The sequence below is a fragment of the Octodon degus genome, unplaced genomic scaffold (genome assembly GCF_000260255.1).
Source record: "Octodon degus isolate 3935 unplaced genomic scaffold, OctDeg1.0 scaffold00018, whole genome shotgun sequence".
Classification (NCBI taxonomy): Eukaryota; Metazoa; Chordata; class Mammalia; order Rodentia; family Octodontidae; genus Octodon; species Octodon degus.
The window spans coordinates 2,017,005-2,033,848 of NW_004524594.1; the positions used below are offsets into that span (position 1 = coordinate 2,017,005).

At 39.5% G+C, this 16,844-nt stretch overlaps 1 protein-coding gene across 8 annotated transcripts in view; it reads left to right on the forward strand.

Annotated features, from left to right (window-relative positions):
* Nucleotides 1–224: 224 nt before the first annotated feature.
* Nucleotides 225–16,844, forward strand: part of Phf21a (PHD finger protein 21A) — a 200,117-nt gene continuing 183,497 nt past the window's right edge. For 6 of the 8 annotated variants that reach the window (XM_023710399.1, XM_023710397.1, XM_023710400.1 and 3 more), the window contains exon 1: nucleotides 226–485. The gene's annotated coding sequence lies outside the window, so the exon portion shown is untranslated. Of the gene's footprint in view, nucleotides 486–2,095; nucleotides 2,736–16,844 lie in introns of those variants that run through there. The other 2 variants (XM_004627005.2, XM_023710398.1) reach the window with 2 other exon arrangements.

A 16,844-nucleotide genomic window follows, 5' to 3' on the forward strand; every position in this document is an offset into this window, starting at 1 on the left:
GGAGGAGGAGGAGGAGGAGGATGAAGAGTTGGGCTTGTTTGTCTCCCACAGTTTCTCTCCTGCTGCTCTGATCCCCACCCCCCGCTCCGGCCCGGGGCCTGAGAGTGTCTCTCCTGGAGGAGGAGGAGGCTCCAGTTCCTCCCCCCACCCCTCCTCCCCACCCCCCCTTGCCTGGGGAAGAGGAGGAAAGAAACAGCCCAGAGAGAGAGAGAGTGAGTGAGTGAGTGAGAGAGGGAGAGCGAGAGGAGGAGGAGGACGAGGAGGAGGAGGAGGAGGGAGCAGGGAACAACCTACCATCTTAACACACTAATATCTAAAAAGTGCGAGAGGCCCAGAGCAGCAGCAGCAGAAGCGGCAGCAGCCCCGGCGTCTTCCCTCCCTCCCTCCCCATGAAGAAGAGTTCCCTCCTCCTCCTCCTCCTGCTTCTCCTGCTCAGAGTTCCTGCCTCCAGCTGCCAGGGGGGACAGCCAGCCAGCAGCAGGAGGGTGCAGTATCCCAGCTTTTCCATTCTCCCTTCTCACTCTCCTCTTTTTTTCTTGAGTAGCTCTATTCCCCTCCCTCCCCTTCCCCCTCTCCTCTCCCTCTCTCTCTCCCTCTCTCCCTCTGTCTTGTCTCTGGTGTTTGTCTCTGGGAGGATCAGGGGCTGCCTGCTCGGAGTTTGTGATGGGGGAGGGAGGGGGAGGGGAGGGGTGTGTGGGAGGGAGGAGGGAAAGGGGGGTGTTCTCGCCAGGACCCCGCAGTCAACTTGAGATTTGAGCAATAACTTCCCCTTCGGGGCGCCCCCCTGCGTGCCCTTCCTATTCCTCCTCTCTTCCCCCCCACCCCCCCGAAAAAAAGACAATGGGAAAACCTCGTCTCCCCCCTTCCGCCCCTCTGCCCTGCACCCCTCCCCAGGATAGATTGGAAGTAAGTTTATGAGCAGCCTCGGGAGCCTGGGCGCTGCTGAGTGCGGGGCCGAAGCGGGTGACAGAGGCAGCGCGCCGGAGGTGGCGGGGAGGGGGCGACACATTGTCCCGGCGGGGGGGGGGGCGGGGGCCTGCGCTGCCCCCTCCCCAATCGGGCTCCCCCTCGGCCCAGGGCCGGTCGCTTGGCTCTTCCACCTCCCCCCCAACATACACCCCGGGATGCTGTTGGGGGGAAGTTTTTATTATGGTTATTTATTTAATTAAAAAAATTTTTTTTGGGAAAACCATCTTGTTTGATGACTGAGGGATCTGGTTTAAAAAAAAAAATAAGCTGCGGCTGCTGACGCCCGCCGGGCCCAAGTGTGTGTGTGTGTATGTGTGTGTGTGTGTGTATATGTGTGTGTATGTGTGTGTGTTGGTGCATTTGTCTTGGGTGGCCGGAGCAGCGTTGGGGAAATTCCGCTTATTCTTCTTCTTCTGCAACTTGTTATTCCGGAGAGTCTGCCTGCACCCCTCACCCCGGGGCCGGCCCTCCCGCAGTCGCCTCCACCGCCCACAGCCCCCGGGGCGCCCCGGGACCCCAGTACGGGCCGGGGGCGCCCAGGCCGCTCCGAAAGGGGCCGCGGCCGCCCCTCCCCCGCCCGCGCCCCCGCCGGGGGGAGGGGCGCGCGAAGTGGGACTCTTTCCGTTTGGTCCAGCCCCGCCGTGCACGCAGTTCCCAACACTTCTCGTCATCCTCGCTCTCGGGGCTCTTTATTCTGCTGAGCGGTGCTGTTAGGATTTCTCTCTCTCTCTCTCCTCTCTCTCTCCTTTTTCCTCTGACCACGTTCGTGATGGTGGGTAGCAGCAGCAAGGTGGCCCTGGCACGGGAGGGGTTGGTCTCGAGATTGGGCATCGGGCGGAGAATGTCTCCTTTTCAACTTTGTCTGTGTGGCTTGCACCCCGGGAGGAGGCCACACGCCGGTTGTGGGTGTAGATGTGCCGAGAGTGATTTCTAAGTAGTTGAGTTGTTGAGAGGAGGATAGGACTGCTAATGGTAGGCAGGTTTTGTTTTCATTGGTGAATCCGGTGTCATCATATTCCGGTCATATGTTGAAATATTCTTTGTTTAGGTCTTGAAGTAGAGGTTCTCACACTGCACGTCCACATTGTGTTGTTTTTAAATGATGTCTCTGGGAGTATGGATTTCTAGAATTTCAAATGGGAGTGAAGGTCCGGACGTGTGTGGGCCTCAGCTCTGGCCTTGACAGTGAACTTTGTGGCTGTGTTCGGGTTTCAAAAATTTGGCCCATAGCTGGGGTGCGAGTTCGTGCATTTTTCTGAATGGTAGGTGTCAGGAATGTAGATGCTTGGGGAAGTTAGAGAGGGAAGAATATTTGTATATTAATAATTGATAGCTGAATATTAGAATCAGATTAATTTGGGCTGATGAGAGGTTTTTTTTTTTTTTTTTTTTTAAACAGTTGTGCACTCTAGGAAGGAAGGCTTTTCATAGGCATACTTTATAAGGGGCTGCGTACGGCAAGGAGCTGGGGATCTGGCCTTTTAGAGAGGCCACTCATCACGGTCAACATCTGCAGCTTTATGGAGGTAAAGGGGACTGAACCAGGCTGAGATGTGTAGGCATACTTTTCAGTGCTTATGCTGTTTGTTTACATTTGGTGTGCACTCACGTTTGGCCAGTAGAGATAAATAGGTCAGCTTTTCCTTCGGTTTTTGAAAGCTAGCCCCTCTTTTTCTTTCAAAGTTTCACAATTTACTTGGTTTACAGCCTTGTAGGAAACCATTACTACATTTTTACTGGAAATACTATTATTCATGTTAATTTCGGTAAGTTCCTTCTTACTCTTCTTAAGTCTGCATTTGTGTGTGGAATCTGTGTTGTGGGCTGCACACTGGCTTATTAGGAGCCATTGAAAATGTCTGAAGAATGCATTTTGGAATCTCAGAGTTATCTTTTGAGGGCGAAGAGGAAATTTTTGTGTGCAATTTACACTTATGTTTATTTTCAAAAATGTAGTGCTTAATTAAAACTTTTGTAGATGTCCAGCTATCCTTAAGTGAAGAATGTAGTAGTATGTTCTTCATTCTCAGAACACAAATATTAATATTTCAGGCGCTGGTTTTTTTTTACATCAGACTTTTGCTTTAGATAACATACTAGTATTTGCAGTTTGACTAGCAGTGCTCAGCTGCCCATGATGAAAGTCTTTTGCTTGAGTGCTTCTGAAGTCGTTGTAACTTAAGTTTTTAGATAGTTCTGCAAGGTTTGTAATAAATGATGTTGCATTTGAAACTCAGGCAAGTGTTCATGAAACTGGAATAGTAATAGGTTAAAAAGACACCTGTCTATAACATAATTTTTTTAAGAGTTGTGTGTGATGAATGGGCACTATTTCTTTTAGCTCTGAAGGGCCCCTCCTTCTTCCTAGTCAATTACCGGGGAGGAGCTGCCTACAAATACTTACCTTCTGCGTACCTGGAGATCTCTAAATGGTATCCAGCAGGAGGTGCTACAACAAGCTAAAGGACATTTTTGAATTTTGAGGGTCTTGCCACTTACCTGGACACTGCTTAGCTTCAGCTAAGCAACAGGATTAACACCTCAAGTTTGCAGAAAAAATTTGAGTAAATCTATTAAAAAATAACAATAAATTACATTGGCTTTTCGAAACTGAAGTTTTTGCTTTTTACTTGCTTATGTTACTCTGCAAAGTAAATTTTTAAAAACTGTGCATAGCTTAAGGATACTGGGGTTAGGTGTAGAAGGCTATTAGGATTATTTTCTTTTGACAAAGGAGTTTATATTGCTGAGGTGGGGTATTGAACACATTTTTTTAAAAAAATATATGCAATTGCAGTGAACTAAAGCAGTTAGTATGATGTGAGTCTCTAAGTTTTGTGGTCATCCCTGTAATATTAATACACATAGGGTATACAGTGGTTGAAAGTATGGCCAGAGAGTTCTTAGTGTGGGAAAATTTTAGGACCTTCTCCCAATCTATGGTGGTCTTGAGGCAGCCAGCTTTATAAAAACATCTAGTTAATGTATTTAGATTGGCCTCCAAGGACTGAGATTCTTCGACTATAAGTAGAGTTACATCTGTGGGTATAGGTCATTGCTGATATGCAGTATTAGTATTAGTCCAGTATTAGTAACTGCATAAAGATGAAAGTAACTATTTTAATAGTTCCTTAGCATTTATAGCACATGGCTCTTTGAAACTGTTAGCGTTAGGTGAGTTGATTGTCATTGGAAATATTATGCTACTATGGTTGCTTGTAAAATTTTATATCAAAGTTGTAAACACTTAGAAATGTATAGAAAATCTGATGAACTTGTTTTGAATTTTGTGTCTTTGATAGGCATAATATTGTACTTTTCTCTTAGTAAAATCAGATTAGATAACATGTGAATGTTCTTTGAATTGCCAGACCCACGCACACATTAAGTTGTTTAGATAGACAACCAATTAATACCTGGACAGAGTTTCTGTCTTAAAATGCCAACTTCATATTAGTTGGAAAATTATTGCATTAGAATTATACCCTGGACACTATGAATTTTTGTTTTTTTAAATATTGCTGTGGTTACCAAAAATCTCTTTGTTACAGTTTTGAAGCTTTGTTTAAAAAATGCTGCTTAGGCAGTTTTCCATAATTCAAATAAGATCATTTTTCCTTTTGAAGATCTTGTGACACGTATGTCCACTATTAAAGCTCTTCTCACTTTCTGCTTTGGTGCAATAGTAGTTGACTGTAGTGAGTATTTAAGTTCTTGGACTATTCTGTAGGCTGTTATTAACATAGAGTTAGCAGATGCCAGAGCTAAAGTTTTGATCGACTCTGCTAACTTTCTGAAAAAATTCTTACTGACTAAAGCTTTCAAGTGTGCTTTATGGTGAAGATATGTACATCTGTATGTGTTCGTATTGAGTACATGTGTATATCATTTTTGTTTTTCTATTTTAGAAGGATGCATGAGGAAATGACTATTCAAATCTAGAGTACATTGAAATGTTTTTGTGTAAAAATAACCCCAAAGTTTAAGCCTTAAGTGGTGGCTTTCTTCATAGCTTTGCTTACAAACTTGGAATAGAAAATTAAAAACAACAGCAACATCCCAGTAAATTGAGAACCCTTGAGCTTGTGACCATATCAAAAGATCTGTATCTTAAATCTTAGAAGTGACTGTGCTTTGTGAAATAGCCTCTATTAGAAAAAAATATAGAAACTTGCTTCTGTGGAGGGTGAGAAAAAAATTTAACTGTTTAAACAAAAAATGAAACCTCAGGTGATACTAACTTTTTATGCTACAGACAGAGAATACTAAAGCTTTTTGTGAAGGAATATGAAGTTATATTAACATGCTCTTAAATTTTGTATCCTGAGTATTTTATTGCTAAGGGCTTTAGAATTTAATCACTATTCAGAAGGAAAGTGGAAGAAATTAAAGTTTTAGGTCTCTGACCTTTGACAGAATTCCTTTACATTCATAATCATAACTGATTTCTTGAAACATGTTTGAATTTTCATGTTATTTTGTGCTGGGAAATATTCATAATTTATATTGACTCCTCAGGAATTTTTGTACATGGGGGCTTTTTTATTAGGCCTAAGTGTTCTATTTAGGAGCATAGCAATATACTTTGATCACATTAACTTTACCAGTTGTATATTTTTGCTGCTTTAGAATTTTTTTAAGCAGTAATATGTTAACACAGCATTAAATTTGTGTAGATTATTATTTCCTAAAGAGTATATATTTTCTTCTTTATATATTTGTGTGTAAATATGGTCATTCCTTTTTGAGGTTTTCATATAATTCTCATGAATTCGTATGTTAAATTTTTGAATACTGATCTTTTTTTGAGAAGATGGAGTAAACTTTTAAGAATAACTTTACTATTATTCGATTACCAATTTATCTTACCATGAGTTCTGGTGTGCTCACCTCTTGTAGAGATTATTAGTGAGGTTCAGTCATCGTTGGGGTTTTTCTGTTAAAGAACTTACCCCAGACACTTGGATAGCATTTTGAATACGGGGCCACTTCTTCCCTTCTGAAACTTTATAAGCCTGTCCTATTTTTTTTTTTTTTTAATAAAAAGAATTCTTGAGCAGCCACAGTTGAAGGAAACTGTCTTTATCCTGGAATCAACCGTAACATGTTTTCTGCTTTTTGAAGTTGATAAAAAACTGATATGGGGGTACCTGCCTGTGATCCTAGTTACTTGGGATGCAGAGGTAGAAAAATCTATCGGGTCCAGGAGTTTGAGTTCAGCTTGGGGAACATAGACCCAGTCTTAACAAAATAATACACAGTAAAATAAATAAAAGTAAACAAGAAAGTGAACCAGTAACGTGGAGTCAGGAAGAGGATGAGTCCTCCTAGGTTGCTGAACTGGGCTTTATTTTGACTTGGTTTGTGGGCCTAGGGGAAAAACATAACTTAAACACAGAAGCCAAAAAGATGGGTTTTGTTTTATTGTTTTGGCTGCATTGAGAATACAAACTGTCAGTACTTGAAGAGAAGGAGCAGCAGAAAGGAATTGATTTTTTTCTGCTGCAGATCCAAGTATTGTTAACCATGTGCATCTCTAAAGCGACACACAAATCAAACAGTAGTTGATTCTTTCACTCAATTAACAGTCAGATCCCAAACCTGCTTTTTTTTTTTTTTTTTTTAAAGTAAGTACCCAAAACTTAAGGGTAATAACAATAATTTCCTGATAAAAGTGGGTGATAGTAACCATGGCAACTGCTATCTCTGGCCTTATGGACAGTATGTTGTATTGATGAAGCTTCAGATCCTTTAGTAGCCTATCACTTTTATGGTGAAATGTAGTAGCATGTGTTGCAGGTGATTTTTAGCTGGATTGTGTTAAATTTGTGTGCCAGCTTATCTTTCCTTGTTAGGAATTTCTTGGACTACATTCCACAGCATGTTTGTGAAGGTGCTGTTGCCTGAAAATAACCCACCACCTGTGTGAGGCCTCCTAATGCAGATTGCACTTAGTTCTTTCCCAGCCTCCTTTCAGAGTCTTGCAGAAAACAGGGGTGTGTGTAAGAACTCAATGTACATAAATTATAGCTCCAACTTATCAACTCGGGTTTGGACATGTTATTAATAGCCTACAAATCTTGTGTTTCCAGAGGAAGTTACTGAATGAGAGAAAGGGCCTGTAGATGGAAATTTTTTTCTGTAAGTGTTCTTTCCACAAGTGTGTGTGTGTGTGTGTGTGTGTGTGTGTGTGTGTAATTAAGCTTGGAGAGTGAAGGGTGTAAATACTGAAGAATTTGACAGAAGAGAATCTTCAGAATTTTTTTTTTTGGTGCTGGTGTATGTATGTGTTACTGTAAGAGTATATTTTCTAGTGAGTAATGTTAGAGAATGGAAAATACTTGCTTGTAAAAATTTTCTTTTCTTCTTTTTTTTGGCCTCTCTATGTAGTAAAGGCTGGCCTTGAACTCATTATGTAGCCCATGTGGGCCTCGAACTTACAGCAATCTTCCTGTCTCAGCCTCTCAAGTGCTGGTATTACAGGCATGTGCCACCATACGTGGCTTCCTCAGGAGAATTTTCATCCAGAAAAATTCTAAAATATATCTTGATTAACTGTTAAAAGAGACCTGGTGAAACAAAGCTTTTTTGGAGGAAGGAGGCTAGAGTGTTGAAACTGATACAACTAAACTTAAAAAGTTTGAAAAATTATAGTTTCGTTATATCAAATCCTTTTGCTTTAAAAGTATTTTTATCCTGTCCTATCTAAAGTTTTTCTAATGTGAAAATGTTACTATTAATCAATGCCTTTTCCAGTGTGTGCTAGAGCAACGGTATGCCAGAGCAGGTAACAGACACATTAGATCTAAATTTGACTAGACCTTGATAGAACAATCTAGTCAAATTGTGCTACAGAGTTCAGACTTTCTTGAAACTTGCTGTGATAAAGTAGTGTATGTACTACAAGTCCCAGGATGCATTGCACTTTTTGCTTAACTTCAGATTAGAGCATTGCATGCTGGGGCCTGTAGTTGATTTCAACAGCACTGAGAACCCTGCTTTCTAGTCTACTCCATTTTATACACAGCTTCCCAGGCCTTTAAGAACTTCTTACTAACTAAAGTTTTATTAATAATATCATGATTATTATGCTGCTGGAATTGTAGAGCAAGTGCTCAGAAGCCATCTAGTACTTTAGTTTCTGGTAGATTACATTGTGTTTTCTATTATCTGTGCACTATAAGATTTATGTATAAAATAATATATACTCAAAATCTGACTTAGCAGTTGTAAGTGATTTTTGTGTGTGTGATTCAGTAGTTCATTTTGTAATTATAGCATCGTTCCTTGCTAGTGCAGGCTTTAGAAGTCTGCAGTTGTTGGGCCTGATAAATACATTGTTCTTCCTTCTTCCTTCTTCCTCCCCTTTTCCCAAAGGGAAAGTTACACAGGAGTTAAATTTGGATGGAACTTTTTCTTTTTGATATCCATGTTTAAGTTCGGAGTTCTGTGATTCTTCTGTGATAATTGCCAACATGTTGAATATCCTTACCCTCTAATTTGAAGACAGTTTCTTTCTTTTGGGGGAGTGTGTACTAGGAATTGAACTTAGCACTTCACACTTGCCAGGCAGGTGCTGCACTGCTGAGCTACATTCTTGGCCTTGGAAGACAAATTCTTTTTTTTTTGGGGGGGGGGGGAACTGGGGATTGAACTCAGGCCCTTGTGCTTGCCAGGGAAGCACTTATTTCACTGAGTCATCTTCCCAGCCCCTGAAGCCAAATTCTTGAAAATAAATGTCAGTATAAATTTGATATTCAGAGATAATAGTCCAAAAGGCAAAGGAAAAAGTAAGACGTTTTTTCAGTAATTTGTTTTTATTTTCATTTTTAAAGTTTTTAAAATTTCTTTTAAGGATTCTTTTTTAGCTAGAGTGTTGTTGTAGATTAAGTCTTTGAATCTGACAATGGTTAGCACTTTGCTTGGCACATAGTAAGAGCTCAGTAAATTTTTAGTATAGTAGCAGTATTAGTAGTTGTTACTAAGATAGCATGCTTGGGGCTGGGGAGATAGCTCGGTAGTCTCAGCGCCTTCCTGGCAAGCGCAAGGACCTGGGTTCAATACCACATGCCATGTTGGCTCCAAAACCCAGGTGTGCTCTCCTGGCCACTGAAACTGGGTGTGGTGGCACACACCTGTGGTTCCAGCACTGGGGAGGCTGAAACAGGAGGATCACTACGAGTCTGAGCTGCCTAGTGAGACCCTGTACCAAATAAATAAATAAATAAATAAATAAATAAATGATTTTTTAAAAAATTAAAAAAATAGCATGCTTTACATTTTTCTCCTTTTCAAAAATTATAATTTGATCAGAAACCCAGGCTGTCCTAATAAGACCTTGAGATTTTTGGCTTATGTTAATGATATGATATGGCAATTCCTTAGAATGTTTGGCTATGTGTAAGATTGTTTGCACCTCTGTTTTTCACTAAGTGACACCTGCCCAAAGTGAGACAAGCTGGTAGCAGAATTTTGACCAGAACTCAGGTGCCCATGGAGTATTTGTTGCCATTGTACCACATGTTTTTACTTGACTTCAGAAAGTTCAAGAACATCTTTGTTTATAATGTTTCTACTGGTAGAGTATCCAAACTAGTTGAGTAATGAAAATAAGCTTCAGCAAAAATGCTGCACAGTATATGTGCAGTATATCTCACAGTATATGTAACAATATATGTACATGTGTCACAGTATATGTGACTTAGGGAAAATGCTGTTGTGCTTGGAAGCATGTGCCTGTCTGTCAGTACAGTGTGATAGCACGGATGTTTTGGAGGCCAGTTAGCAGTCCCAGAATGAAAACATAATGTCAAATCTGAATTGTGTTTAAAATGTCAGGATCAAAAGAAGTCCTGGGTCCTATATATTTAGGATACTGGCCTTCTCTTTTGGACTCTTGAACTTTCAGGATATTTTTGCTCATATGATTTATCCCCTTTTGCTGTTTGAGATGGAAAAAAGATGTGTAGGAATATTGAAAAATAAAAGCATAAGTCACTATGTATGTGCATCGATCTGAATGTAGACAGAATCAGGAATTGTCTTTCTTAACCTACGTGGCTATTATCTATTCTGGCTTTTCTCTACTGAGGAATTCTTGGATATTCATTAACTATTACTTACGAAAATTGTGCCTAGTCGTATTTAAGTACTTGTTTTCTGACATCAATTTACTGTAATAATAAATAATACTAACCTTTTTCTCTCTCAATTGTGATTCACAATTTATTATTATGTTAGCCTTTAGTGTCTTTAGAGAATTTGTCTGTCTGATATACTTATATACTGTAAGTTATTTTATTTTCTATGATTTTCAAGACAATATTAAAATGAAATAGATTTATCTGTTACAATGAAGTTAAATACAAAGGCTTAATGTAAAGAGAAAAGTAGTCTTTGGTATTAATTGGACAACACAGAAAATAATTAGGTTTGGCTGAATTCTCTGTATATTTTATTGTTATGTTTGCTCATATAATTCATGAAATACTAAAGTTGGAAATATGGAAAGTAAAACTTGGCAGCATGCGTACTCACTGTGGAGTCCTGTGACACACCTAAATTGTTTTGTTTAGTTTGGTTTGGTGTTTTGGTTTGTGACAGTGTCTCACTGTGCCGTTCAAATTGACCATGAACTCACTGTGTAGCCTACGCTGGCCTCAACTCAAAGTAATTCTCCTACCTCAGCCTCCCAAGTGCTAGGATTACAGGCATGTGCTACCATGCTTGACTGGCACACCTGAATTGTTGAACAGTCCTCCCACTTTTTTTGAGACATAGTCAGGTCAGGTAGCACAGGCTGGCCTTGAACTCACTTATGTAATCCAGGCTGGTCTTGAACTCATGGAAATCCTTCTGTCTGAGTCTCCTTAGTGCTGGGATCACAGGTGTGTGCCACCATGCCCAGTACTCTCCCCTTTTAATGAAAATGTCTCAGGCCAGTGTGAACCAGACAGCTATAAAGGTATCAGAGACCTGGTTTTATATCTAGTTCTGTCATTTAGATGCACACTCAGGAAATTCAGTTTCCTGGGGACTTAGTTTTCCAAGTGAGAAATAAATAAGGGCTTGCTTCAATATGCTATGAAAAGAATTATCTAATACTCATGAATGTACTTAATAGACTGAAGGAGTATATGCAGACTTTATTTATTGATGGCTACAGTGCTGGAGATCAAACACTTGTGCATGATAGACAGGTGCTTTACCACTGAGCTATACTGCTAGCCCAAGCAATAAATGTCTGAATTACTTATCTATGTGTTAATTTGCTAATTTTGAGCTTTTAAATATCCAAATTTAGAATTAAAATTAACCAAATAATTAGTGATCCACCATTTCAATAGAGAAATTCTTGGAAGTGTTTAGACATGTTTATACAGTAGCTTATTGTTGACAATATACACTAATACATTTGTGTATAATGTAAACATTATAAATGACTGATATGTTCAGAAGTTTTAATCATGGACTTTTATACTTAACTTTTTATGTGTTTATATACAAGTTTACATCAATCAAAATAATTGTTTTTGAAAACGACATAGATAAACTGGCAACTTCTGAACCGTTTTTGTACTTGAGGGTTATCTGTTGTTAATACCAACCCTAGTTTAACATTGACTATTTATTGTATAAGTGCTAAGCCTTTTTACACTGGAGCTCTTGTTTATCCTCACAGCAGTATTCTGAGAGTTTACTAATATCCTGCCTCCATTTTACAGCTAAGGAAATGGAGGTTTTCCTGGGATCCTTTAGGTAACAAATGGTACAACCTGGAGTCAAGCCAGGTGTAGTTCTTGATTCCTCATTTTTAAGTGTCTGTAATGCTGTACAAACTATATAATCCCCATAGCAACCTAGAAAGTGAATTACTGATTTTTTTTTTTTTTTTAATGTATTTAGTACAGAGCCTACGGGGTCTCACTGTATAGATTGGACTCGTAGCGATCCTCCTGTTTTCAGCCTCCCAAGCGCTGGGATTACAGGGGCATGCCACCACACCCAGTCTCAATAGCATCTCAGCGCACCCTGGGGGCGAGGCTGGCACGGTAGGCCAGGGATCGAGCCCTGGGCCCACTGTGTCTGCCTAAGCAGGCGCATTAGTCCGCTGAGCTATCTGACTGGCCCTTGAAGAAGTTTTTAGTTTTCTGAAATGACCGCAGTTATGCTGTATCATTTTGACACACTTTCATGATGGTTTTGGTTGGCTTAGGTGGCATACTTTAGAAATAATACGTGTTGGAATGGAATGCAGATGAAGGTACTGGGATAGTGCCTATCTTCACCCTCAGTGTGTGCCACTGCCAGGCACAATGCTAGCATGGAATGGGTCTACCAATTATTTCTTAGAGGTTGGAAGTTAGGCACTTTAGCATAGATTATTTTATAAGCTTTCTAAATGGGCACAAATAGATTACACTTATTCTATGTAATTCTTTGTTTTGCTTTGGTGGCAGTGCTGGGGATTGAGTGCCTTTGCACTGTGCTATATCCCAAGTCCACTTTAAGTTTTTTATTTTAAGGCAGGGTCTTTCTTACTGAATCAGTAAGTTGTCCAGGTTTGGCTCAAATTTGTGACTCTCTTGCTTCAGCCTCCCAGGGTGCTGGGATTATAGGTTTGTCACCTCATCTAGTAAATGGTATATTATTTTTTTTTGTTAAATAAGTGTTAAAGAAGTGTCTTTTCTTTTAAGAAATGCTATAAAAGCTTATCTGGGTTATGAAAGTCATTCCAGCAATATAGCTATGTATAAAGCAGTAAATTAAAAGTTAAAATACTCCCATCCTGTTTTTAGCCTTTTTCTATCCATTTATATATTTTTAAAATACATGCACATTTAAAAAATAAGTGGAGGGGCTGGTGAGATGGCTCAGTGGTCTAAAGCACCTACTTAGAACAAGTTTAGCAAAGCACAGGGACCGCAGTTCAATCCCCAGCACCACATGCCAGCCCGCCCCGCCCCCTGGTGGGCTGAGCTGGCCACACACACACACACACACACACACACACACACATTAAAAAAAAATCAAAAATAAGTGGAATTATAAATACTGTCTTAGGGGGCCAGGGAGATGGCTCAATAGAATGAGCGCTTGCCTGGCAAGTGCAAGGGCCTAAGTTCAATCCCTGGTGCCACAAAAAAATAAAAGAAAATACTGTCTTAAAGTTAACTTTTTTCAGATGACTATTATGGGCATTGAAAGCTCTAAGGTTACCCATGGAGCAAAAATATTGTAAATTCTGTTGTGTCTCATGCCCTAGCTAATGATCATTGTTACCGTTAAAACTTTTTTAAAAAGTTAGCCATTTTGAAGTAGCAACACTTTTCTGTTCTGTACAAGCAACTTAAGAGGCATCATTTCAGAATTAAATTCAACTAGTTTATTTTGGTAGCTACTTATAAAGAGAACAGTTATATTTAAAGATGACTTTTTTTTTTTTTTAAACCAGTGGTGTCTTTGCTTGTTAAGAAGCAGTCATTCAACATTTACAATAGTTTTAAAACCAAACTGATACTCGTAACATTTTAGTTAATAAAAACTCAAACCTGCACCACTTATTTGGCGTAGAGACTTTGCCAGCAGTTAGTCCTGGTCCTCACATCTTCATGGCATCTTGGCTGACAACCCCCAGCTCTACTCACTCAGCTCCTACTACGTGCCGTACTAAAACCCCACTGTTTTTAAAGGCTTTTTTTTTTTTTTAAAAAAAAAGGTAAATTTTGAATGCTGTTCATTTTGATTTTAGTTTGAGAGTTTTAACTTGTTGCTAAAGTTAATTGTAATTCATTTTTGTAATATGTAAATTGAAAATTTTTATTAAATAGGTAATAAAAGGTTTTTCATTACAATAGTTTTAAAAAAAGCCCTTCTAATCCTAGAATATATTCCTTACATCTGTGGTACTTTATTCTTCTTTAGACCCACATTCAGTGAAGTGCTAAAGCCTAGGCTTAAAATTCTAAGAATTTGATCTGACAGGGTGTAGCAAGCAGTGTTGAACTTTGTGGAGCCACTTTTTCCACAAGACAAGTTTAAGAGTATCTCATTGGTAGCCTTTGCAAATGCGCTTTTCATCCTGAGTGCCTCAGACCATGCGCTGCAGAGCATTTTAGCCTTCTTCCCAATAGTGTTGTTACAAGGGTACAAAGAGCTCAGTTAATATTATGGATGTTGAAACTGAGGCAGGGAAAAGAATTTGTGTAAGTTAAGGGCAAAGCCTAATTTCACTAACTTTCAAATTCTAGTCTTGGTCATTTTGACCTGTAGTCTTTAACCTTTTTAAAATTATCATCACTAGTAAATGTATAATAGTCTGAATTAGTGTTTTATATATGTTATTGACAAGCAAGTCCAGATTTTTAAAAGGTTGAAATGTTAATGTGTAAGTTGCAATAATTTCCTACAGTGTGTGCCCCAGGGCACACCCCCCACCTGGAGACCAGGGCTCCAGAAAGACCTTTCTTCCTGCAGAAGAGGCCGACTTGGGGACAGCTGGAGGGCAGTTGGAGAAGGTGTGGGGCTTTTCAGTGGAGTGATCTTTTGTAGCTTTCCGGTTTTAAAGAAACAGCCTTTCTGTGCAGGCTGAAAGATTGAGAGTAAAGGCCTTGAGAGAGGTGAAAGACTGAAATAGAAGCCTTATTTATTTCTTCAGAGTTGACCAAAGGGGAGAGGCTGCCTACCCTGCTAGCTTCTCTCAGCGATGGCAGTGCCTTTTTTGTTGTTGTTGGGCAGTTTATAGAACGCAGGATAGCTTGCTAAGCGGCTTCTCTGTGCTGATGTGACGTAACATTGTGGAGTATGCAGCATGCATGTTAAGTACAAATGCTTGTGTTTGGCTTGTTGCTGCAGCATTTTTGAGGTTTTCTTAAAAAACAATTATCACTCGCTAGGGTTGGATATGCGCAGGTTATTGAAATCAGCATTTTGAGAAGACCAAACTTTTTAACTGGAAATTTTCTATTGTGTTTGTTTACTTCTTTCCCCACCCCCAACACCTCAGAGGAGAATTCCTTTTCTGAAAAGAACAGATGCCGTTAACTTATCAGAACTTGATACTAAAAAGCCTACAAAAATCTTTGTGCTGTTTATTTTATTTAATCTATATGCAAAACATTTTGTAATTATTGCTGTTAGAGGATTGTGAGCTGATGGTTCCTCCCCACCTTTTTTGTGTTCGGGAGATAGATGAAGGATGCCAAATTGACAATTTGGTATAAAGAAATAATGACCACTGAAATAAAACAGGAGTTCAAATAAAAAGCAAACCAGATACAAATGTAGGATGAAAATATCTTTTAGTAAAATGTTAGCATGCTGTACTTGGAACAGATGCCACATTAATTCAAAAGAGAGCCCAGAAAATGTGGCAACTTTACGATGTCAATGGAGGGAGCCGCAATAGTTCCTGTTTTCATTGTGTCAAGTTCTTAGTACTACCTCCTGGTCCAGTTTTGTTCTTTGTATTTGTTTTCTGTGTATAATACATGTTAATGTACAGATAGTAAATTCATTCTTAATATTTTCATTTGTGTAAGTAAATACATTGTCATAATGGTAGATATTAGGGTAAGAAGCCCATAAACTTATAATATGGCAGTAATGACTTTTGCCTTAAATATATGTATTAGTGTATTTGGAAGCTACGTCAGAAATGGGCCCCTCCCAACCTTTCAAGACACATTTATAATAAGATAATCCAATAATTGAGTCTTTCCTAGTGCTTTTTAAATGTAGGATTTGGACAAGTTACAAAATTATAAGAAGTTTGCATTTTTTTCCTCACTTAAATTTGTAGTTATCATTGGACATTTGTTAGGATTTTTAAGCAGCTTAGACTCATTCATTCCTTTTTGGTGTTTTTTATGGTGTCTGGGAAAAAAGAAGGGGTGATGGAAGGTTACTATACACATTGGATAGTTCCTGAGCGACCTTCATTTTATAAAAGGTTGTGCTGGGACTCTTTTGAACTGTCAGCTTCTTGCAGTGCATGGTTAGCGTGGATTTGAGTGTGAACAGAGGTGGGCTGTGGGGGCTTTCACCGTATTTACAGTGTGCCTCTTCCGAGCAGTGCAGTGATCTAATCACCAGGGACATATCCTGTGTGCCTGTGAAGAAGTGTTGGACATGCTTTGGAGAGCATTACTGAGCATTACTAGAGTTCCCTTAATCTAAATCTGTAATTTAATACTTTCGTGAAATGGTAAAAGTTTAGGGTTCATGTAATTCACTGGAAGGAGAGTAGAGTGGTTAAGCGTCTTAGTGCTGGAGCCAGTCTGTGTGCCATGTATTAGTAGCTCTGTGACTGTGGCCAAAGCAGTTGACCCTCTGTCTCTGTGTCAGTTTCTTCATCTATAAAATGTGAATAAGTAATAGTACTGTCCTCTGAGGTTGTTATGAGGACTAAATAAGTTAATGTATACATTAGTAGGAGTGTTGGACACATAGTAAATAGTAAATAGATGGGACTTGGCAGGGTGTGGTAGTGCATGCCTATGGTCTAGTACTTGAATTTGGAGGACTTCTGCCCAGCCTTGGCATTTTAGCTATGTATTAAGACACTGTGTCAAAATAAAAACATATTTCCCTGGGTTCAGGTTCAATCTCTAATACCAAATAAGTCAATAGTACTTGATCTTAGTTCTCTGCTCTTCCCGTCTCAAAGACTAAGGAAAATGTTATCCACTGGGAAAAGAACTTGAGCTTTGAGGTCTTGACCCCTGGGTTGAAGATTTGGTATAACCACTTAAGAGTTGAATGTGTAACCTTAGAATAGGTTTTTTTTTTTTTTTTTTTTTTTTTCTCCAAATGCCTTCAGGGCAGGTTTGGCTGGCTTGAGTTGTGGGGATCGAACCACAGCAACCTGAGCCTGA